This window comes from Corapipo altera, unplaced genomic scaffold (assembly GCF_003945725.1).
Source record: "Corapipo altera isolate COAL_440 unplaced genomic scaffold, ASM394572v1 64, whole genome shotgun sequence".
Classification (NCBI taxonomy): domain Eukaryota; kingdom Metazoa; phylum Chordata; class Aves; order Passeriformes; family Pipridae; genus Corapipo; species Corapipo altera.
Window position 1 is genome coordinate 1,587,184 of NW_020884893.1, and position 9,074 is coordinate 1,596,257.

The 9,074-nt window shown below is 45.4% G+C and overlaps 1 long non-coding RNA gene across 1 annotated transcript in view; it reads right to left on the bottom strand.

Moving 5' to 3' along the window:
* Positions 1–2,298: 2,298 nt before the first annotated feature.
* The window catches only part of LOC113948630, a 100,629-nt gene continuing 93,853 nt past the window's right edge, over positions 2,299–9,074 (bottom strand). The window contains exon 4 of the long non-coding RNA XR_003528195.1: positions 2,299–2,345. This is a non-coding gene — a long non-coding RNA (uncharacterized LOC113948630). The remainder of the gene's footprint in view (positions 2,346–9,074) is intronic.

The window sequence follows — 9,074 nt, forward strand, 5'->3', positions numbered from 1 at the left end:
CCCTGGTAGACAAAGACTGAATAAAACCCTGGACTCGAGAGATGGGAGTGGGAAATGCACAGAGACTGAACAGTCAAGAAATGTAAACTCTTTGTGAATAACCCTTTGAATGCCAGTGGAAGACCAGCACTTACCCTCACGTCAATTATGGAGAGCTCACCAGAGCTCCTCAGTGTTTCCAGCCCAACCCATGAGGGAAATAAGATGGAAAGCAGTGGAGCAGCTTGTGCTCCTGAGCCCAAGGTGGATGTCTGTGGCTGAGTGTTTCTGGCACTGATCTCTCTCTATAAAAGCTTGAATGCAAAAATTTTTCTGAGACAATAGGCACTGCTCTGAAATTGCTAACTGTGAATAAACAATACAGTTGCATAGCTCATCATAACCCTAATGATCCTCTCTAAATCATGCAGGCCCTTCACCCAGATCTATTGGCCACATTAGCAGACTGCTGAGTGCAGGAAATATGGAGAGGATCATTTTTAAAGGGTTTTGCATGCCATGCTCATTGGGAACCCTTTGAGATGGAGTCTAAAGCAGATGGTGAAATGGGAAAATTATTCACGTTAATTCTTTAGCAGCCTAAGATAAATTTAGAGAATAATGAAATAATGAAAGCCCCATCCAGTCACGTTTTTGCTTTTGCAGCAGTCATCAAAGTCCTGACAGGGAGAACCCAACGCTGCTGCATTCCACACACAAAGCTGCTGCTTGTTAATTGGTTCAAAGACACAGGAACAGTAATATCCTGTAAAAAAAATATCATGTCATCCCCTTTCATTAGCTATTGTTCAATGGCCTGATGAAACAACAAACAAGCTGAAACAGCAAATAAACTTCAGAGTGCTGAATGCTCAAACCCTTTCAATCTTGCTTCATGCACATTTTCTAGGGAACAGCATCATCTGCTTTGAGCTTCTCAGCCACTCTCCAATCCCTTACAGTGAGACAACATTACTAGTCCCCCATGTTACAGGCAGGGAAAAAGAGGCACTGCTTTTATCCATGGGAGAAACAGCAAAGTCAGGATGGCAGCCTACCTGGTCCAACCCCAAGACTGAGTTTTCCTGCTCATTTTGCAGGAGAATCAGCTCCTTGGGTGACCTGGTGTATTGAACCACCAAAGTCTGCTGAGCTAAACATGGTGCCCCTGCCACAGCAACACCAGGACTTGTAGCCTGTGATGTTTTCCTTCACCCAGGTAATCCAGAGGATGTGAGGAACATGCCAAAGGGGAGCCTCACTCCCACAGCAGCAGGTTATACAGAACTTTACTCACCCTCTCAAGCGCAAGAAGCAAATAAAGAACATCACAGAATTCATGAGACATTTCTGTGTGAGGGCAGCACAAAGCTCTGTTCAACTGCTGAAAGCAAATGAGGGAGAATGTAAATGTTTCATAATAAAAATGCTAAAGTTCACTCCTAAAATCACTAGTCAGAATCACCTAATATCAAGACATAATATTTGCTAAGTGGAAATCTCTGGCTCAGTTTTCACTCCTGACACTTTACTGCCCTGTTGCTTTCTGGCTATTTTATTTCCTATTAGTTTTTGGCACGATGAGTAAAACCTACCAAGGCTTACAAGCATTTGTAGCCGTAACCTGCACTTCTCTAAGTGCCTGTCCATGGTGCTGACGCTGTTTTAATTTTGTTCTCTTCTCTCTAACGCTCTAAGGTGTGCAGAGTGAGCTCAGCTCACACAGTGAGAGCTGCTTCATTAGTGTTTTCCCATCAGGTTAGTGCTGGGATGAGCATCCAGCTGTTTCAGTGAATAAACATATCACCTGGACAGACTGCCCTGCCTCATTTCCCAGAGTCCAACAACAGTGAGACAGAAGTTACCACGCTCCAGCACTGCTCACTGACTGCATGGATTCCCTCTGCAGCCCTGGCTGAGGGATGAGAGCCACCGGCAGCACCCAGAGCTCGGGGCAGGCTCTGGGAGCTGCTCCCACCCATCTGACCCCTTCCAGGGCTCAGAGGAGTCAGTGACTGTGGCTTGGGAAGGTGCTACACATCAGCTCAGCTCTGGGGACTGCACTTCTGCTCTCAGTCCATGGTTAGTGACAGCAAAGGTGCACTTGCTGCTGCCACACACGGCTCTCACAGCTCTGCTCCCTCAGCTCCTGAGGTCCCAACCTCTTGTGTGTCCTTAAAACACCACTGCTTCCCCAGCTCCAGCAACAAGCTCAGAAAATCCTTCTTCCCACTTTGAAACATCCCCTGGGCTGAGGCTTTCCTGCCCCCGTCCCAAAATGAGGAACCCTACCAGAGGGGAGGAGATGGGAGAAAACTTTCTCTGTGTTCTTGTCTCTTCCCAGCGTCAGCTGAAAGCCCCGAGCCCTGGAAAAAGCACAGCTTGGTAAAGGTCATGATCTGAATGCAGATTATTCATGGACATGAATTTCTCTGCTGAATTATTCCAAACACATAATTCAGCTGGCTGTACTGAGCACATATAGGATGTGCCTCTGCAGCTACTCTAAATACAAAGCAGGGCATTAAATAAGGACAGTCACTTGCTTGGAAGCATAATATTTTATTTGCCACAAATATGCTAATTCTTTAATTTTCAGTCTCTATGCTAGCTAGAAATACAACCTGAGCAAGATAAGTTTTCTTGTAGCTGATTACTAGGTAGCATATCACAATTGATATATTAGATTTTAGACCCTGATTCAGTGTTGCCTTAGACTCTTGTGCAATTTTGATCACATGGTAATGGATTTTGAGTTGCTTACAAACATGTCAAGACTATCATCTGCCAGCTATGTCCCCATGCTGCTCATTATTTGTGCCTACCGAGTAAATTTATTGGCAGGTTTGTCAGAAAATGTAATGTTTTTTCTAGTGCCTTCTAAATAAATATCAAGAGGCAGTGAAGAACCAGCCATCTCAATGCCTACATCAACCTCCTGATATATCACCTGGGTCCTGGACTCCAGTTTACTGGATTCAGATAATAAAAGCAAAACCAGAAACCTCACTTAACACTTCTTAAACTTCATTAGTCCTGCTATTAGTGCTGGATAAATCTTCACTTTTAAAAGGCTATTTTCCCTCACTGTGTCTCTGTTCAGCACAAGCTCCCACTGGGAGGGACCACAGGCATAATTTTCAACAGGATCTGGGGAGGCCAGAAAAATTTATTCTGTCTGTTGTAGGTAGGTCTAGTTAGAGCTAATCTAATTACACAGGAATTATGGGAATGGTCTCCAAGGAGGGAGGCACCAGGCCTTGGTCCAAGAGGAATAAACTGCAATTCACCAAAGCAGAAAGGCTCAGAGATATCAGCCTGGGGGCTAGAGCATGGAATTCCTGCTTGGGGTGCTCCTGCACACGGTTAATTATCCTGACTTTAAGTGTCCTGCCCAATCTGGGAAAGGGAAGCAGATGTTAAAGCTGGGCTGCAGTGATTTTAGCAGCTGGGACAATACAGACACGTCAGCTCAGGTCCATCTCTGAAATCAGCAGCTCTGGGGAGTTCTCCCTTTCTTGACAATTTATAAAAGCATCTCCAGGTATTTTTAACTCCTATGGTACTTTACCATGACAAAAAAGGGATGGGGAAGTTCACTATCATCAAATTTAAGAGACAAATTTACCGTTGCCCTGTGGTGTTTGTGACTGTTGATAGATTTAGTGCTCGAGTCCAACACCAGCACAGAGAATTTTAGGAGATGAAGAAAACAGAAAAACTATTTTAAAACAAGTGCAACTCATTGCATCTCCTGAATAGATAGAGTGCATTGCTGGTTCAGGATAAATATTCAATTTGATTCTTATCTTATCCAAACTCCAAATCTCTTTTGTCAGTTACTTTCCAAGGCACTGAAGAAGAGAGCTCTGAATTTATATTTAAAAGAAACAGAAACAACAGAGCCCTTCAGCTTCCTTCACAGGGAATTAGCCCAGCCCAGACTTCTGACAACCTTGGGGAAGTGCAAACCCAGAATGAAACTCCAAAACTGCAGAAATAATGGCAGGATCTAAACATTACAAAGCAATTTTCCAGACTTATCAGGGCAGGTCAAAACCCAGGACTGGTCACACTGGCAGGATGTAACCTTGTTCTACAAGACCAAGGGCTTTATTTAGATCTTTGTCAAAAAATATTCAGGTATAAGGGACTTTTATCTCATCTGTTCTCTTCACCATCCCATCCTGTGACCTACAAAATTGCTTCTCCGCTTATTCCACAGATGGGAGAAGTCAAAACAAGCACCACCTTAAGCCAGATATTTTTCTTGGCCATGTCCAGTCCATGGAGCTCATTAGAAAATTTTGATGCAAACGTCCCTTTGAAAAATACACATCTATTAAGTGGAAGCTGATCAGAAGAAAGATTCCCTTTCATATGTTCCCTTGCTTTTGATAAAAAAAAAAAGGTCAGAAAATTATTTTTACAGTTCAAATAAAAAAACGCTCAAAGTTAGATGAAGTATCTTTTTAAAAATGCAGGAAAACATTAATTCTGTTCAAGTAAACAAAATTAATTGACATGTTCCCTTTCCACTCACACCAGGGGAGTGACAAGTGGACAGCAGAGCAAATCCTCAGGATGCTCTTCTTGATCTGTGTTTTCTGTAGGAGAGGATCCCTGTGCTTCTCTCAGCTGTGAGCAAGAAGCACTTTATACTTAGAAAAGTAGCCTGGACTGACTAAAAGTACCTACATAAAGTAGGAAATCACCTTGGTCTTGTTGCCACAAGGCAAGGTTTGGGCATGAATCCATCACATCTTAAAACCACCCCTCCTCTGTGGCTAAAGCCCCACCAGCTGAAGGAGTGTTGTAGTGACAAAGGTACACAGAGCACCCCCAAGACCTGTGGGGGTTCTATGGAAAACTTCAGCACAATAAAGTGTTTTCCCTGTTGGACACATGAAGGCTTGGGTATTCCTCTCCTATATCTTAATTTTTCACTTGTCTCCTTTACAGTCTGGAGGCAAAATGGATCCAGTGCTCTTCAAGAAGGAAAACAGGAGGAAGGAAAGTATAACCCCTTTTATCTTTGTTGTTCCCAAACCTACTCAACCTCATTATTCCCATGGTGCTTGCTCACACACCAAGAGCAGGCCAGGGCCCCTTGGACACTCTGGAGGACACCTGGGTCTTTGTGGGCACAAATACAGACCCCCAGTTTCCACCACGGAGGGGTTGTGCACAGGAAGGACAAGCCCAACAGATTTTGGGTGTTGTGGGACTTGGAACAAAACAGTGGAGATGAGTCCAAAAGCACAGACAGGTTTAGCTCCCAGCAGGACACGTCATGCTACAGAATGCATGTGTGGGAAATAAAAGATAAACAGAAAAGATGAAACTGCTTCCAACAGCATCTTTAGCCAACCAGCAGAAAACCAACTGCTCAGCAATGGGCTTCATTAAGTAGCTTATTTGTGAGAGCTGGGCAACCCAAACCCAGGGGATTCTTCCAGAAATCCTCTGAGCAGGGCACAAGCGTGGGTGCCTTCAGCAGAAGCACTTTCTGCTTTGTTTTTATATAGGGAAAGGGAAGGAGGAAGGAAACAAATGTAATAGGAAGGTGTGGAGCAGCAGACTGAGACAGCAGCAGGGGTGACAGGAAACAATTTATAACTTACTCAAGAATCTTTTCCCAGTCATCTGTTCTGCAGCTCAGACAGCAGTGCAGGTTTGTCTGACTATATCACACCCAGACACAAAAGCACACGTACATTCCCAGTTGTTTGCAGCCACCTCTTTCATCCTGGGCTATGGGAATGTTTCAACAAGCCACATTTGTGCTGATTGGTTTCGTGCTTAGAGCTGAACGTAGATGGTGACAAAATTCAGTTTGTTATGACCAGCTGAAAGGGGAAACTGCTCTAATCCCATGGAAACTTCTCTTACAATAAATAATAACATGAGCTGAGATTCATGGCTTTTTGTGCAATATGGCAAAGTCAGAAAGAAAAATGCAAAAGACCATCCCTGAGATACACCTGCACCTTTGTCCTGTGCTAACTTGAGAGAGAGAGAGACTGGTGCTTCAGCTCAACAAGCTCTGGCCACCAGAGCTCTGGAGAAGTGAAACACAATGCTGCCATTTCCCAACACCCTTAAATAAATCCCAGCACTTAAACATGGGATTTGTTAGCTTGAGTGTCCTGTTGGAACTCATTAATCACCAGAGAACCACCTGGGCTAGAAGGGACCCACCAGGATCATCCAGATCAACTCTGGCCCTGCACAGACACCCCAACAATCCCACCCTGTCCCTCAGAGCATTGTCCAGACACTCCTGGAGCTCTGGCAGCCTTAGGGCTTTGCCCAAACCCTGGGGAGCCTGTTCAGTGCCAACCACCCTCTGGGGGAAGAACCTTTTCCTGAGATCCAACCTAACTCTGCCCTGACACAGCTTCATGCTATACCCTCTACCAAGGTTTGGGTGGGGACAAAGGGGCTCTCAGAAGCCTTGTGACACCTACCAACTGCACTTTGCATCCCTTTCCCTGGGTTTTGGGTTGGGTCACAATCTGCATCTCCAGATTTGCTGTATCCTCCTGCAAGGTTTGCCTGATGGCAGTGCCAGTCCCTGCTGCTGATCAGGGTTCAGAGCTATTTCCCATCAGGTGACCATTAACTGGCTATGCTGAGTCCAGGGAAAAACTGCAAGCAGGGAGTTAAGGAGGAAAAATCTAAGGAAAAATCTTCCTTCACAGTGTGGTTGCATGGGAATGACATGTTAAATTTACACCCATCACTCCATGTAATAATTACCCAGGCCTTCTGTTTGCACGGTAATTACAATGAAACAGTTTAAGGGGGAGGAAGAAAGTCTCAGAAACCATCATGGCTGGTTTTCTAGTCACTGCTTCCATCTTCAATTCCTCTTCCCTCTGCAGCAAAGGAGACATTTGGGCTCGTGACTTCCCCTGACTGTGACTACAGGGACCTGCTCTAGGTCTGTGGGATGTGCTCAGTGTGGAGGAGCTCAATGCCTCACACCCCACCACTGACATCAGGGCCACATCTGCAGGTGCCACCCCACAGGCTGCAAAGGTGCCATCAGCTGCCCAAAGAGCCCTTTGTGGCTGCCTCAAGAATATCTAGTGAGTTCTTCAGATCCACCAGAACAAACTCTCATTAGCTTTCCAGTCTCTCCCATCTGCACAGGAGAAGGCTCCTTGATTCCCTAAATCAGCAGACAACTGGTGTGTAGGTTCAGCTGGGACCAAGCACAGTGAGACAGGAGCATCCCCCACCCTCCTTGGTGGCAGACAGGGAGCTTCAAAGCCTGTGGGTGACCACGCTGGGGTCACTAACACGCTTCACTTCAAACACCAACACAAACTCCCAGCCTGAAGCATTAAAATTTAATTACCAGGGACAGCTGGATTCGGGCGAGGGTCTGACACTGAGGATCTGGAGGAGGAAACGTGCCTTCAGCAGCAAGCTGTCTGTGCTGAGGAAATGGACTCAAGCCAAATATTATTTATATGTCTTTAGGTCTCACACATTCTGCTCTGCCAAGCTTGGCTGGCCAAGCAACCAAAGCCAGGCCTGAAGCCTGAAGGAAATACCCCTGGTCCTCAATACCGGGGACCTGCTTTGCCTTCTGCATGATTTTTGGGAGGGAGCTGAGCCTTGCTATGTGGGTGACCCACATTTCAGGCAGTGGGACAGGAGGGCACAGACACCTGAGCACCTGAGCCTTGGCTCAGGGCTGGCTGCTACTGCTGGTACCCAGCGGCACCGCTGCTGGAGCATCTTCCAGCCCACAGCCAGACACAGCAAGAGTGCAGGTGACAGATTTGGTGTTTTCTGCTGGAGATGAAATTCAATCTCACGCAAATAATTGTGTTTGTTTTCCCCACGGGTTCCAATCAGGCATAGCCAGCTATCGAAAAAGCCAAATACTCATCAAATTTCCCTCTCCTCTCATTTCAGTGCCACCGCTTGCAAATTCTTCTCCTGGAGGGGTGGTGTCAACTAAAATACTTGAGCATCAGCCGTGTTTTCCAGTTTTCAGTGAATCAGATCAAAACTGGGGGGGCAACAGGTATCTTTAAACACGGGAACAGTAATTTGTAAACAGCGTTTTTGTTACAACGAAGGACAGGAAAAAAACAGCAGTTCCGAGTTTACAACACAGCTCTACCTTCTACTTAACCCCCCAGCAAATGTACAGCTCTTTTAAGGGCTGGGGGGTGTTTATTTTTAAGCACACATATCTTTTCCAGGGGGTGGTGCCATGTGATGCCACAGGGACCCCAGGTAGCCACCAGCATCACTCCTGGCACAGAGATTGGGGCATCCAGGGGTGCTGCTGGGGACCTGCCACCCCAAAACCCGTCTCCCAGCCTGGCACGCTCCTGGCAGGAGTTTTTGGGTGGGGGAAGGAGTGTTCCCTCCTAAGGTGCCGTGCGTGGGGCTTTGTCCCCCTCTGGTGACCGGCTCACGGAAGGACAGAGCGGAGCCGGGGTGGCTCCGAGGGGACCTGGGGCTGCCACCGCCCGGGATGGGCTGGGCTGGCGAGGGAGGAGAGAGACGTGGCCACAGCACGGAGAAGGGAAAATAAAAAGGAGAGGAAAACAGGAGAGAGAAGAGAAAGAGGAGAGAAAGAGAAAAAGAAAAAAAAAAAAAAAAAAAAAAAAAAAAAAAAAAAGGAAAAAAGGGGGGAAAGGAAAAAAAGAAAAAAGGAAAAAAGGGAACAAAAGGAAAAAAGGAAACAAAAGGAAAAAAGGAAACAAATGGAAAAAAGGAAACAAATGGAAAAAAGGGGGAAAGGGAAAAAGGAAAAAAGGAAAAAAGGATAAAAGGAAAAAGGATAAAAGAAAAAAGGATAAAAGGAAAAAGGATAAAAGGAAAAAGGATAAAAGGAAAAAGGATAAAAGGAAAAAGGATAAAAGGAAAAAGGAAGAAAGAGTAAAGGAAAAAGGGAAAACAGAAATGGGAAAAGGGAAAAAGAAAAGAGAGGAGAGGTTCGGAGAGGAGAGAAAAAGAGAAGAAAAAGAGAAGAAAAAGAGAAGAAAAAGAGAAGAAAAAGAGAAGAAAAAGAGAAGAAAAAGAGAAGAAAAAGAGAAGAAAAAGAGAAGAAAAAGAGAAGAAAA